The following is a 15925-nucleotide window of genomic DNA, read 5'->3' as shown; positions in this document are numbered from 1 at the left end:
AATTCGTGATATTCTATTTTTAATATTTATTTTTTATTTATTCATAGTCATTAAGTTTATTTCTAATGAAGCTTTTATTTTAGATCTATTTTTTAATTTTCTGAAAAATTGTTATGGTAGTAGAGAAAATACAATAGATACTCGACACTCGGTTTCCCATTTTTATTAACATCTTAATTGGTATCATCTATTTATTAACATTAATGAACCAACATTGATGCATTGTCATTAACTAAAGTTCATTCTTTACTCAGATTTCCTTGGGTTTTATCTGATTCCTTTTTTTCATACAGGACCACATTGAGGACTTGGCATTACATGTCTCTACAGGCACCTCTGATACAATGAGAATCTCTGACTTTTGTATTGTTTTGATTACCTGGTAGGAGTATTAGCAGAGTATTTTGTAGGATGCTCCTCCATTTTACCGCATGGCACGTTCTTGTCATGACTAGGCCAGAAGCATAGATTTAGGGGAGGAAGACAGCAGAGGCAAAGTGACATTTTCATCAAATCACATCAAGAGATCACACTTGCAACATGGCTTGTCTCTGTTGATGTGGACCTTGAGCGCCTGGCTCCACTATGGCCTATTGTTATTTCTAAGTCTGTTCGTTGGCTGTCTTCTCCCTTCTACCAGCTTCCTGTTCACCCCTGCCTTACATCCTGTAGAGTATAAGGTCCAAAAGAGGGAAGGGTCTTTACTTCATTCATATTCACAGGTCCAACACCTATAATAGTGAAACAACAGTAAACCATAGCTGCTCTTAGTGGAATAGATCAATATATAGTTAATCTCTAGAGCTCTTCTGTATTCCTCCAAAGCGTAGAGTAGTTATGAAAGGTATTGAGGAGGTCCCAATCTTTGAACAAATTAAGAGTCATCCCTACATTCAGAACATTGATTCAGAAGAACTTAAACCCTTGAGAGCGAGGTGTTTTAGATTCAAACTCTAGTGTAGGCACTGAAGTTGAAAGTCTGATGGAAAGGCAAGTCAGAAAAGCCACGCATATATTTGAAGTAATATTATATCTTTCCATTTTACTAGACATACTCTTTAACAAAAGTCTGCTTTGAATTTTATCAATGATGCAATATATAATCAATGCCATTTGAATTAAAGAAATGAGGGAGTTTTGTTTGATGAAGAGTAACCTTTAAATTTTGAGCATATTTTCATCCAAATAAACATCAAAGATGGCTATTCCTAAGGTTTCTTGGTCCCTCAGTTTCCACTAACCTACAGATTCTGTTGCATTGGTGTGGACATCTGGCTCTAAATTGGTATTAATTCCCCAGTTTTCATGATGTCTTCTTTTAGTCATCCGCCATTTTTAGCCATCTGTCATTCACAACCACCTTGAACCGTGGTGACACTTTTTTGAACATCCCCTCTTTCCCACAGCTGCCAAATATACTTCTCCAACGTAGGTTCAAAAAATTCTATTCTCAGCCTCCCAGAGAACAGCTTTATCATTTAAGGTCAACCTGCTTTTTGAGCCCATGTGAGAATTTTACAGTGACAGGAGTTACTTGAACAGAGGCAGTCACTGGCCATGCACGGTTCTAGAATCAGGGTCCATGGGGAGGCCATTACACTAAAACAGAGTTTCTGACCATGACACGGGCAACAACTCCCAGTGGCTAGGGCACGGTTTCACTCTGTGCTGCAGGCTGTGTCTCCCCAAGGCCCCAATCAACATTTAATTTGAGTCTTCCTTATTAACATTTGCATGGAAGTTCACAAAAAATATTAAAACAGGCAATTTAATATGACTCTAACTTTTGCTAATTTTGTTACAGAAATTATTTATTCTTTGTTAGTGATTCCTCAGCCTGCCACTTGCTCATATCCTTGTGGAATCAATATTCTTTTACATCTACTTCAAACTAGCTTTCTCTTTTATTTAGCATCATCCTATGCCATACTGCTTTTAAAAGTTTTTTATTGTTATTATTCACAGAAAAAAAACCACATTGCTATGAAATTAACCACCCCTACACATTTTTTAAAAAATTTTTAAGATTTATTTATGTATTTGAAAGTCAGAGTTACACAGAGAGAGGAAAGGCAGAGAGAGAGAGAGAGAAGTCTTCCATCTGATGGCTCACTCCCCAGTGGCCACAACGGCTGGAGTTGTACCCATCTGAAGCCAGGAGCCAGGAGCTTCTTTCAGGTCTCCCACATGGGTGCAGGGGCCCAAGCACTTGAGCCATTTTCTACTGCTTTCCCAGGCCATAGCAGAGAGTTGGATTGGAAGTGGAGCAGCCGGGTCTTGAACTGGTGCCCATATGGGATGCTGTTGCTGCAAGCCAGGGTGTTAACCCACTGCACCACAGTGCCGGCCCCCACAATTTTTTTTTTTTGACAGGCAGAGTGGACAGTGAGAGAGAGAGAGAGAGAGAGAGAAAGGTCTTCCTTTACCGTTGGTTCACCCTCCAATGGCCGCTGTGGTTGGCGTGCTGCGGTTGGTGTGCTGCTGCCAGCGCACCGCACTGATCCGAAGCCAGGAGCCAGGTGCTTATCCTGGTCTCCCATGTGGGTGCAGGGCCCAAGCACTTGGGCCATCCTCCACTGCACTCCCGGGCCACAGCAGAGAGCTAGACTGGAAGAGGAGCAACCGGGACAGAATCCGGCGCCCTGACGGAGACTAGAACCTGGTGTGCAGGTGCCGCAGGCGGAGGATTAGCCTAGTGAGCTGCGGCGCTGGCCAAGGCCCCCACAATTTTTAAATCTCTTCTATTTTCCAGTAGTATGAGTACCCCATTTTGGGAAACTCAATTCCATAAAATTCCTTCTCTAATCTCAAACTGATCTATGTCAGTTTCCATTTTTCTGTAGAACTCCTTGAGCATTTACTTCTCCAACCCCACAAGGACAGACAAGTAGTAGGAGGAGGGGTTTCTGAGATCTAGCATCTCAAAAACTATCGTTCCTTTTCTTTACATATAATGAATAGTCAAGGATTTCAGGGGGACTGGCATCGTGGTGCAACAGGAAAAGCCACTGCCTGCAATGCCAGCATCACATATTGGCTCCAGTTCATGTCCTGGTTGCTCCATTTCCCATTAAGTTCCCTGCTAATAATCTCAGAAGGCAGTGGAGAATGGCCCAAGTGTCTGGTCCCCTGCCACCCAAATAGGAGACCCAGATTAAGCTCCTGGCCCCTGGTTTTGTCCTGGCTCAGCTCTGGTCATTACAGCCAGGACATGGAAGAGCATTCTCTCTCTCTCCCTCTCATACTAACCTTCAAATCAATCAATCAATCTTTTTTTTAAAAGAACTTTAGGACTTTAGTAATATTCATGCAGAACTCTGAAAACATTACTCTGTTGTTTTCTAGATTTCAATATGTTTATTGAGAAAGTCATTATCGTCACTTGATGCTTTTTTAAGAACCAAATCTTTCTCTATTTTTGGCTAGATGAAAAACTTTTTCTGTGTAAGTGAAATTCAGAAATGCCACCAGGTGCTTCCTCCTTTTTAGTTTTTTCTTCAGTTAACAAGATCAATGTTTAGTAAACTCTTTCCATCTGAAAACTTGAGCCTTTCCTTCAGAGAAACTATTGTTTCTGTGCCTCTTCCCTCGGCTCTGCCCTGTCCTTCTGGAATTTCTTGTGTACCTGAATTCAGGCTCCAGGAAGCCTTTTCTCTGTCATTTTGTTTTCCTTCTGCTGATCTCTTTGGCCTGAACTATGGAAGAGTGTCTTGAACTAATTAAATAGTTTGCTTTTCTTCTGTCTCTAATGTTTACCTTGGCACATCTATCAACCCTTCTTGAGATTGCCATTGTCTCTAACCATCCATTGCTCTTTCACCAAGCTCTGTCTCCCTTGTCTCTCAAAAAACTGCATCAGAATTTTGGTTGTTGCTGGTGATGTCGTTTGCCCCCTCTGTTGACTCTTGATCTTCAACAGGAATCCACTCACTCTAATTCTCACTGGTGCTGTTCTTTGGGAATTGTAGCTTTCCTGGGTTCTGCGATCTTTGCAACCACTCACATGAAGGGGATTTCATTCATTCACACCAAGAGTGGAGATGAGTTTTGTCAGAGATTTTGTAGGTCAGTGTTCAATTTTTCATGGCTCCTTACTGTGAGACAGAACTTTGCTTTTTACGTTAGTTATTTCAGTGGGAAATAACTTGAGCAAATTGGTAGAGGAAAGTGCTTAAACTTTCCTTGCTTAAGATATCATCTTGATCCTGAAGGACCTTGGGTTTATTTCTTTTAAATGTCACCATAGAGAGAATTTGGTGCTGATCTCTGCCTAAAACACTGATAATAATAAAGTAATATAAATAATATGTAAATATTAAATAAAATAAATGTAGGTAAAATAATAAAAAGTTCAAGTAAGACAAAGATTGCAGGTTTTGTCCTGTGTGAGGTTCCAGTGCAGAAGCTACATTACCAAGTGCCATGCTCTATGAGGTGGCACCTACCAGAATCTGAACACATCACCAACATATTTCTGGTGATGGGAGCCACCCACCTCCACTGGTTCCACCAGAGAGCCTAGGAAGGAGTTTCCCTAAAACTATCAAAGGACTTCCTCTATTGTATGTGGTTAAGAGGCACATGCCTCTCTACTCTTCCAAACCCCAAGCGGTCAAACTTTTATACCTATAAACATTCCCTAGCAAGCCTACTCAGTGCTTCTGTGAAATCTCTCTCAATACTCCCAACACATTCTTCACAATTTTTCCAGACATCCCTTCAACAGCCTTATCCACTGTAGGTCCATCATTTGCCAAATTATCCTCACTCACCCTTTGTCTCTTTCCTTGGCTTCTCCTCTATGCTCAACCCTTCCAAAAGAAGACATACCACTGTGACTTTTCCTGGGAGCCTCCTTGGCTTGTACAATTTCTGCAGTCTGCTACACTTTCAGGTCATAAGACACACCCATGCCCTCAGAACACCCCCAGGCAGCCTGCCCTGGTCCAGTTCACACCAGACAGGGCAGAGATGCTAGACAGCTGCTGATGGGGCCCCCACAAGGTTTCTGAAGGCAGACAAGATGCTTCCTGGACTCAGTGAATGGCTGTTCAGCCCTTCCCCTGACGTGTCTGGCTTGCTAGCTAGCCCTGCATCGCAGGTGAGCCACCTGCTCTCTAACTCATCATTGGTCAATATGAGCTGTTGTCCTAGATGGTGTCTTATTCTTATTGTGCCATCATATCAATCATAGGTACTTCCTTTTGTTCGTTCCTTAGGCACAAGTTTGTTTTGTTACTGTTGTCTTTGTTGGTAAGTTCCAGACAAGATTAGAGCTTGCCTTTTAGAAACACCCTGGTTTGAGTGATCTCAGCTGCTGCACTCTGTGATACATGAGCAAGGTACTCAACCTGAGATTCCTTTGCTGTCAGTTGGTAGCAATGCTGATGGAAAAAGATGGAGAGACAGCTGGACATGCTGTGAAAGGTCCCATATTTTCAAGAACAACTTCACTAACAACCTTCTTGCTTAGAAAAGGACTATGCAAATGCAAGATACACTCTATTCCCAGCTGAATAAACAGACTCATCAGGCTGTGATGAGGAATGAGAGATCAAGGGTGACATGTAAGGTTTAGAGATGCACATCTCATCACTGTGGCCATTTCCACTCTTCCATCAAGCACATTTTTGCAACCTGGGATTCTGCACAGGGTAATATTCCTTCTGCTGCCTTTCAAATTCTGCAATGATACATACGAATGTTTCCAAGATCTCTCCCAGATGAAAAATGAAAACCTCCTACATCCAGGCTCCTCACGGCAAGCCAAAGATTTGCAGAACTCCCTGGGCAGGGTCAACTGCAAACACTGCCAGATCTTGTTTCTGAGAGTGACGCTGTCTGTTCAAAACACCCAGCATCTCTTCTCTCCCTGCTGGTATTCACATCTCTGGGACCCAGACAGGAAGGAACTCACCCACTTCCCCATCACAGCTCCATCCTGCTGTACCTGCACCTCACCACAGCTCCAGGCCCCTTTCAGTCACTTCTCTCTGCAATTGCAGGAGACTGTCTTGCCTACCTGCCCCACCTAATCAGAACAGACAACGAGCATCCAGGAGCTGCCAGAGCCAGTGTGTGCTCAGGAGTCTCCATGCCTGGCAGGACCCATGGTTCTCCATTCAGTGTGATGTGCAGCCTGAGGAATGAGCCATGCAGGTGTGTGCTCCATGCAGACTGTTTTTTTTTTTTTTTGAACATCAAGAGGACAAGCAAGGCATTGAGGAAAAAAAGCAGATCACTGGCCCAACTGGCTTTCAAAGCTCCACCTGACTGTGTGCTGCTGTGTGCTCCCTTTGGTGCCCCCATCTGTGAAATGGGATCATCATACCTCCTCCTATAGTTACTGTGAAGATGGCATTTGCAAAGGATTTAGCTGATTTGTGACATAATGTTAGCTATCTAACTATAATTCCTGTGTATTAAATCCCTGAGAATGAGTGAAATTAATTCATTCGTATGGTTGCCATTTCTTAGCTATCATACCTGTGCTGGTAGAAATGAATGGATAGAAGGAAAATACACACACACACAGACACACACACACACTCCTGTCTTTAATCAGTGAGACAAATGAGATGAAAACATAACTCCCACTAGAGGAATTTGACAGGTTCTGTAGTTAATGAGCCGGTGCCAACGATGAAGTGACTGCCAATGGCAGCGCTCCCCCTCTTTCTCTCAATATTATCATTGTTCAAGTCCAGGGAAAAGGCCAGCCCCCTTTAGAGCACTGCACCCTGCACCTGGCCTGGATGAGGAAAGATTAACACAAAGCCCAGGCTATGATGAGCAGCAGTAAACTACAGTGCAAACCTCAACCACCCTCTGTGCCCACAGCTGAGCCTGAGCCAGGCTTAGGAATATCATTGATTTTCAAACAAATACGGCATCTTTCTCTTCTCATCTAATCCCTTAGCACCAGAGAAGTGGCTTCCAGGGTCTGATTTACAGATTGCAGAGGGGTTTGCTGGATCCCCAAGGCCAGCTCTGCGGCACATGTAGAGCACAAGAATAGAGGAGCGGTTTGCATCAGGCGCGCTTCCTATGTCTCCAGGAGCACCCAGCACACTCAGCCCTCAGCACTCTGGGGGATTACACAACACCAGAGACAATGCTCTGACTTCCTGCTGGTGTTTGGAACTGGCCACGATGGACTTGTTTCCCAGGTGCCCGCTTTGTCCTTATAGCTCTCGCTAGTGAATGGCTTCTGTAGCCTTCTTGATGATCCCACAAACTACAAAGGAAGAACAAAATATCAAATTTAAAACATGGCTGAAACTCAATCACACAGACTGATGAAACATTTAACCATCAGCGGAAGATGGTGAATGTGATTATCAGACAAATCAGACCTTTCCCTTTCCCTCGGGAACTGCACAGTCTAGCGGTGGCGGTAATGGGAGGAAACGAAGGCAAGGTCCCAGAATAGATGTTTGCATGTTCTCACAGGGCCTTGGGGCCAGCTCCAGAATATAAGTTGTGGGGAACGTCTCGCTGGACCTGATGACTGAGCTGGGTTTTGAAAATGACTGGCAGTTGGCTAGCCAAGGAGGGAACAGGGAGGGCCTTCCATGGCTCTGCAAGACAGACAGGTGTCCAGCCCTGTGAGCCCACCGTATGCAGCAGGCAGAGTGAGGCTGGCAGAGGAGCCTCAGAAGTCCACTATGGGAAGCTCTTCTGCAAGGTAGGCTTTGGCCTCTGCTCTCAGCCATGGGCGCATGGTAAGCTGGGGATTGACCCTCTCCCTCTTGGATGGTGTAGAGAATGGAGATAAGAGAAATGAGGTCAGTCTTCTTTTGATGCCTTCGGACCAAGACCCAAGACTTGCATGCTTGTGAAAACATCCAAAGGGGTAAGAGGGCCACAGGCCAGAAGGCCTGTTCTCTACACCTTTCCTCCCAGAAAGCCATGCTATGCAGGAAGCTGTGTTGCTGCACTGCTGTGTTGAAAGCTCTTTGCAGCCACAGGTCCTGGTCACCACCTGATTCCTGGGGCTCAGCCGGCCCCATCCCATTGCCTCTGCCTCTCAGGTAAGTGCTCTCCCTGTCAGCACCTCAATTCCTGGCTGCTACTTACCTGTGCCACTGAGCAGGTGATTCACACTGTCACCCCCTGCCTACCAGCAGGTGAGTTCATTCCTGTTGGACACCAACCCCCAAGGGAAGCCTGTCTCCTACAGAAGGCCAGACACACCCAAGTGCTGGATGCACAACTGTTTTCCCACAAGTGGATTGGGTGGAACAAGGCTTTGCTCTAGTTGGCTTTCAGTACGTTTCTTTCTTTTTTTTTAGAAAGCTTTTATTTAATAAATTTCATAGGTACAGCTTTTGGAATATAGTGGTTCTTCCCCTCATACCCACCCTCCCACCCCTACTCCCATCCCACCTCCTATTCCCTCTCCCTCTCCCATCCCATTCTTCATTAAGGTTTGTTTTTAATTGACTTTTATACAGAAGACAAACTCTGTACTAAGTAAAGATTTCAACAGTTTATACCCACAGAGGCACACAAAGTATGAAGTATAGTCTGAAGACAAGTTTGACCATTAATTCTCATAGTACAACTCATTAAGGATAGAGGTCCTACATGTGGTGCAAGTGCACAGTGTCACCTGTTGTTAACAACTGACACTCTTATTTATGATGTCAGTGATCACGTGAGGCTCTTGTCATGAGCTGCCAAGGCTGTGGAAGACTTTTGAGTCCACAAACTCCATCAGTATTTAGACAGGGCCATAAGCAAAGCGGAATTTCTCTCCTCCCTTCAGAGAAAGGTACCTCCTTCTTTGATGGTCCCTTCTTTCCATTGGGATCTCACTCACAGAGATCTTTCATGTAGGCCATTTTTTGCTACAATCTCTTGGCTTTCCATGCCTGAAATGTTCTCATTGGCTTTTTAGCCAGATCCAAATGCCTTAAGGGCTGATTCTGAGGCCAGGGTGCTGCTTAGGGCAATTGTCATTCTATGAGTCTATTGTGTGGCCTGCTTCCCATGTTAGATCGTTCTCTCCTTTTTAATTATATCTATTGTTATTAACAGACAGTTGGTCTAATTTATGTGATCCCTTTGACACTTATTTCTATCTTTATGATCAGTTATGCACTTAAAGTGATCATTTGAACTAATAAGATGGCATTAGTATCTGCCAACTTAATGGTACATTTCATGATCCTTACTCTTAACATCTGAGATAATAGCTCTTGGAATGAAAGTGATGGGGTCATGAGCTTTCCAGCATGGTTTAAAAGCTAACATGTGGCAAACATATGTTGACCTATGATAGCCCATATATGGGAAGGCAAAGCACAGTCACAGGCCAAACTAGCCTGTAAGCCTCCTGCCTGTGTGTGCATCCCTGAGGTGGATCTTGTCACCCTCACCAGACAGGCCATGTATGTTCACTGATGCTTTTGGGGTTAGAACACTGAGTAGCTCTGATGAGTGGTGTCTTCTGTGGGTACCGTGGGCTGCTCAGCCATCTGAGCAGCTTCTTGGAGTCCTGGGTTCAGAATAGGAGTCGTGCATCTCAAGGGACAGTTTCCTGCCACATTTGCAAATGACAGGAGGTACGAACAGTGGCTCTGACCATGTGGAAATGGATGCTCACTGGGGCCATGATCATCATCTGCCCCAGTCCATCTGTCCCTTGGTGAAGAAATAAAGTCATAAATGCCCTGCTCATTGTCGAATCTCTCATAAGATGGCAATGGTTGAAATTCAGTGAAGATGCCAGGCCCTGACCTGTCTGTTATTTTCAAATCCATTCTCAAGCCTGGAAGCTATATACACTGGGAGAATGCAATCTAACATGACCCATGTCCCTGTCACCTGTGAGAGTCTTGCCTGATTGGAATTTAGGGAAACAAGAGACTTACTTATGAGCTCAAGAGACTGTGGGCACAAACATTCTACTAAGTTGCATAATGAGTTGCCAAGGAAAGGTGTTGAACCCTGTATAGTCAGAAATGGCAAAACTATCCTGGGAGCCAGGAAAAGCCAAGAGAAGCTCTAGCAGGTTCTTTGTTAAATTGCAGAAAACTTTCCCCAAATTCTTAAGACAAATTCTTAAACGAGATTGTACAATGATACTTTATAAAAGGGATCAAGGCAACTCCTATTAAAGTGCATCCTGAAATCACTCTGGCTACTGGCAACCCTTGGGCACTGTAAAGAAATTGTCAAATATATATATATATATATATATATATATATATATATATAACATTTGCACAAGAAAACAGATCATAAAGAATTGTTATATGCAAGCTCAACAGAAGCCAGAATAAGAGTTGGTTCATTGAGAACCAACAGGGGCCTGCGCTGTGGCGTAATATGTTAATCTTCCACCTGCGGTGCTGGCATCCCACATGGGTGCCAGTTCTATTCCCGGCTGCTCCTCTTCCCATCCAGCTCTCTGCTATGGCCTGGGAAAGCATTAGAAGATGGCCCAAGTCCTTGGGCCCCTGCACCCACTTGGGAAACCAGGAAGATGCCCCTGGCTCCTGGCTCCTGGCTTCAGATCTGCACAGTTCTGGCCATTGCGGCCATCTGGGGAGTAAACCAGCAGATGGAAGATCTCTCTCTCTGTCTCTACCTCTCTCTGTAACTCTGTCTTTCAAATAAATAAAATAAATCTTTTTTCTTAAAAAAAAAAAGAGAACCAATAGAACATGACAATGTGAGAAAAATAAGTCAACAGGAGTTATCTGTGTAGACAGCGTACCTCGTATTACGATCTCCACATCTATGTATTTGCCAGCAAAGCCATTGCCTCCCTAATTGCAGGATGTTTTCTCTGTTCAGATGAGCACCCCTGCTGCCATGGAAGGCACGCTCTGAGCCAACGCCTCTCCCAGGCTGTGAGGTTCATTGGCCCTGAGCCTTCTCTACGCTTTATCACAGCACCAGCCTTGCTCAAATTACTTGAAATTCAAACATGTATTCATTTCACTGCCCCCAAACAGAAATTTAGTTGATGTCTGTGGAATGGAAGGTTTGTTGTTTGCCTGCATAGTCAGGACTTCAGGGACCTGTCAAGCCAGGTGAGGGACATTGAAGGTAGCAATGGCATAAGGAAGATGAATTATCAGAAACTTCCTGTAAGATGCAGCAGTAAGGGCCACCCAGGCACCACACCAAGACTACTTGTGGAGGGTGTGGAAAGCACAAATGCTGTGGACCCAGGCCACACTGGACATAATCCATCTGGAGCTAGTCCACATGGCTATCTTTTCTCAACAGCCATCAACAAGTGACTCCAGTATGCCACCAGGGTTGAGAACCACTGGGTAGGGCATGTAGAGGGGAGAAATCTCCCTAATTTTGCTTTTCTTGAAAATATAGTGGCTTTTTAAAGATTAATTTATTTATTTGAAAGTCAGAACCACAGAGAGAGGGAGAAATTGGTGGGGGGTGGTGTGGAGATACCGTCCATTTGCTGCTTCACTACCCAAATGGCCATAATGGCCAGGGCTAGTCCAGGCTGAAAGCAGAAGCCAGGAGCTTCATCTAGGTCTCCACTTGGATGCAGGGACCCAAGCACTTGGGCCATATTCTGCTGATTCCCAGGAGCATTAACAGGGAACTGGATAGGAACTGGAGCAGCCAGGACTCTAACCAGCACCCACATGGGATGCCAGTGCAGTAAATGGCAGCTTTATCCACTATACCACAGTTCCAGATAGTGATTTTTTTTAAAAAAAGTAAAGAATATCACACCAAAGTGATCATATTTTTGCAATATTTGAGATTTCATAAATATTTTCCCCTTCAGTTACCCAAACTCTTTTTTGTCAAGTTCTTCTCTTTTATATTTGAGCCTCTTCTTCAATGCCAGAGTTTGAGTCCGGTAGTCAAGGTTGGGAAACTGGCCTAAGGATCCTAAGACGGGAGGCTTCAGACATAGACAGGTAGCCTGTCTCCCTCTCTTTAAGTCACTCCTCTCCCAGCCAACCTGTGTTGCCAATGCCAACAGGTTCCCTGTAGGCAAAGCTGACACCACACATGTCGGCTTAGGTTTGTTGAAAGAGTGGCCCACTCAGCTGCCTCCACCAGAGTATTAAGTCCTCTGCTCCAGACAAGGAATCTCCACTTGGCTCAGCCATTCTCCCTGCACCCAGGGAACTAGGACTGAAGCCCAACAGCAAGGTTTATTAGGCACCCATTGTTCTCATCTGTACAGGACCTCACTGGTGGACAGAGCTAGACAGAGGAGGGAGAGAGGTTGGAGTCCCACATCTCTGGCAGAATACGATTGCTATGATAAACCGTGTGGAGTGATAGGGCTACCCCATAGTGGGGCTGTGGAAACAGACCTCTCCCCAGGAAATATGCTAGAGGATCCATTTACTTTTTTTTAAGATTTAATTATTTATTTGAAAGTCAGAGTTACACAGAAAGAGAAGGAGAGGCAGCGAGGGAGAGCGGTCTTCTATCTACTGGCTCACTCCCCAATTGGCCGCAATGTCTGGAGCTGCGCGATTCAAAGCAAGGAGCCAGAAGCTTCCTCTGGGTCTTCCAGGCAGATGAAGGCGCCCAAGGACTTGGGCCATCTTCTACTGTTTTCCCAGGCCATAGCAGAGAGCTGGATCAGAAGTGGAGCAGCCGGGACTAGAACCGGCACCCATATGGGATGGTGACACTGCAGGCAGCAGCTTTATTCTGCTACTCCACAGTGCCAACCCCTAGAGGATCCATTTTCTGCAGAGAATGTTAAAACAGTAACAAAATTTATTAAAAGTTGATCTGTCCCTTATTATCACCATTCTAAAAAAAAATGTTGAAGATAACATGTCTCACTACCAAAAATTCTTGTGTTGGTCTCAGTTCCAAATAATCACCATGGTTATTGTAGAGTTTTAGTAACATACATATAAACATATATATCTGTACATATGATAGATTGATGATAGATAAGATAAATGGTAGATAACATTCATAGATGAAAGGTAGATAGCTACAAGCAAATTAGCACATTTTCACTACCTAGTCTTCAATATTGCATTCCATTCCCCATTAAGCAGTATTCCCCAAATCACACCACTGAAACCTTACACATTAATTCTAGTAATAAGATGGGAATCATTCAAACCCCCCACACGTACAGTTTCTGATCCCAGTCCTAGGGCACTCTATGTGCCTATGTTCCAACAGCATACTCAAAATAAGCAAGAACAGCACAACGACTATGAAGATAAACACACAAAACTGTAGTTATTTCAATAGAGCAGTTCTATGTGACCGCATGGAATTTCTATTTCTGTTGGACCTGTAAAATAATGGATAAGTGGAGATGACAAGATATAATAAAATTTTGTTTGGCAGGTGCAAAAGTTAGGTCATACACAAAATAATTTACAGACTTAAATGTACGTTTTAAATTGATTTTTTCTTCTGAAATCTGTCTTAAAACGTACGAATGTTCCAAGAAAATAACATTACTGCTTACTGTGTGATTATGCATGAGAATCGTTTTGTTGAATAGAGGAAGGAAAGAAATGGTTCACTGCACCTGTTAACATTGCCGGTGTGCCATTAGGGACAGAGAGCCATTAGGCACCGGAAGCTCAGCTCCAGCCCAGCTTGCCCTCACGCACCCTGCAGCCTCAGGAGACTCATTGACTCTCTCAGGCCACGTTCCTTCAGCAGCACAGGAAGGCCTTGGGAGAAGAGGACCTTTCCGAAATGAGATCAAATGCCGACTCTGAAGCATATGGTGCAGTTACAGCCCCTGGGGCACTTGCAAGGCAGGCAGAAAGATGAGACATGCACACTCATGAAAAGTTAAATAACCTACAGAAGATGCCAGGCCGAAATAAATCACAATGCAGAAAATGATAGATGTTAAATAAATGGAGCCAGTGCTTCCAGCCCTCAGTCAGAGCCTGATGACAAAGCACGGCTTGGAGGGAGCGGAGAAGCTCTCTGAACACAAGCTGACTGGGAGCAGCTTCTCAGAGCGCTTCACCACATCATAGTCCATGTACAATTCCAGGTCACTCACCCATCTCCGCACTCCTCCTGGGACCCAGGCCTTGGAACTCCAGGCAGGGCAGTGAGGGAAGGGGCTCCCAGAGCTTGTCTGAATTTGCATGTAGAGACCTGCACATGCTCTCCTGACAGAACCATGACTATGTCTCGGCTGAGATGTGTCAGCTCTGCCAGGTGCTTCCCTGCCTCAACCTCCTGCCTCCACTTCCACTGTGGCAGGCCACGTTTCTCCGTAATCAGATCTGTGGGATACCTCGGGCTGCCCACATGGTTTGTCACAATTCAGTGGGATTTGGGACTTCTACTCAGCTCAGCAGGAAACAGCTGGACAACACTGAACAGTCCAGACAACTTTGGGAATGGCCAAGGGTGATCAACCGTGCTTGGCCGTAACTTGAGTACCCACAGCAGAAAGCCAGTTTGATTTTGTCTGTGTCTCCTATACCCCACAACTCAACTTCCCCATCAATAGATCTACGGTGCAGCTGCCAATCTGACCATGGGTAGTTGTCCTCACTCTAACTCTTCTGGTTTATTTATAAGGTTGCCGTCTGCATTCTTGCTTCGGCAGGTTCTTGCTTCCCCTAGGGGCAAAGGGAAACCAGGCAACCCCATATTGACTGCAGCTCAGTGTTCCCTGAAATGCAATTAAAATGTTAAGGAGGGCGGACAATCAATATTTCATAAGCTACACCAAAAAAAAAAATCCCCTTCCTAATGGACTGGTGTTGGGGGGGGCTGTGGGGCCGGGAGTGAGCCCCCGGGGCTGCATCAACAAAATGCCAAAAGAGACCAGTTGCAAAGTGACTTGTTTCTGTCTCATCGCCAATCTCCCCACCAGGTTTCCTTCCTGGTCTCCCTCTCCCTAATGGATTACCGGGGCACTCTGTTCTGTCATTATGCAAGGCAGCTGAGGCTGTTCAGTGTGGCTAGGAGTCTGTGGGCCCCTCAGAGGTAAGTAGATTGTCCTGCACAAACAGGTTGCAGGTTTTGTGCAAGCAAGCTGCCAGCTATGGCTAGAAAGCTTGTTCCCAGATCTGCCCTCATCTTCCCCACTACAGCTTCCTGTGATGCCTGTGTGACCTTGTGATTTTAATTACATCTTCAAGTTAGTGCAATCTTCCACCAAGAACTAGCAGGGAAAAGGGCTGAGCCCCTGAGGAGAATGGGGCTGTCTTCAAGAGACCCCAAACTTTGGCTTGGAGAAGAAAAGTCTGACAGCTCAGTCGAGAGGTTGATGTTCCCTGAGCCCCAGTCACTTGCCAGAGTGTGGAACTGCTTTAGCGGCCAGGATTTCCCTATTGACTCATCAGGAATCCTAGAAAAAATGAAAACTGTATCTGGTAATGACTTATTCCATATCTCTACCCAAATCTGTTGCAGACTTAGCATGGGTGTCATGATGAAGAGGGTTTAATAATGTCCCCTCAGGGCCAGCACTGTTGTGCAGTGGACAAGACCACTCCCTACAGCACCAGTTCGAGTCTCCGCTGCTCCACTTCTGATCCAGCTCCCTGCTGATGCGCCTGGGAAAGAAGCAGAGTATGGCCCGAGTCCTTTGCCCTCTTCTACCCACATGACAGACCAGGAAGATACTCCTGGCTCCTAACTTCAACCTTGCCTAGCCCTGGCCATAGCAGCCATTTGGGGCATGAACCAGCAGACGGAACCTCTCTCTCTCTCTCTCTCTCTCTCTCTGTAACTCTGCCTTTCAAATAAATAAACATTTGATAATCATAATAATAACATCCCTTCAATTCCAGATCCAAGACAAACACAAAGGATGGTCACAATCCATTGAACACATGCTACACATCTTTTTTATTTATCTTTTATTTAATTAGAAACATTTCCTTTTATCAAAGAAGCAGGCAGACCAGGAATATCAAGTTTCAAATTAATTAATCAAAAACTTCATTGTCTGCAGTCTCAC

The sequence above is a fragment of the Lepus europaeus genome, chromosome 1 (genome assembly GCF_033115175.1).
Source record: "Lepus europaeus isolate LE1 chromosome 1, mLepTim1.pri, whole genome shotgun sequence".
In the NCBI taxonomy this organism is placed as follows: Eukaryota; Metazoa; Chordata; class Mammalia; order Lagomorpha; family Leporidae; genus Lepus; species Lepus europaeus.
The sequence above is the reverse complement of the archived record's forward strand: the minus strand, read 5'-3'. Positions refer to the sequence as shown.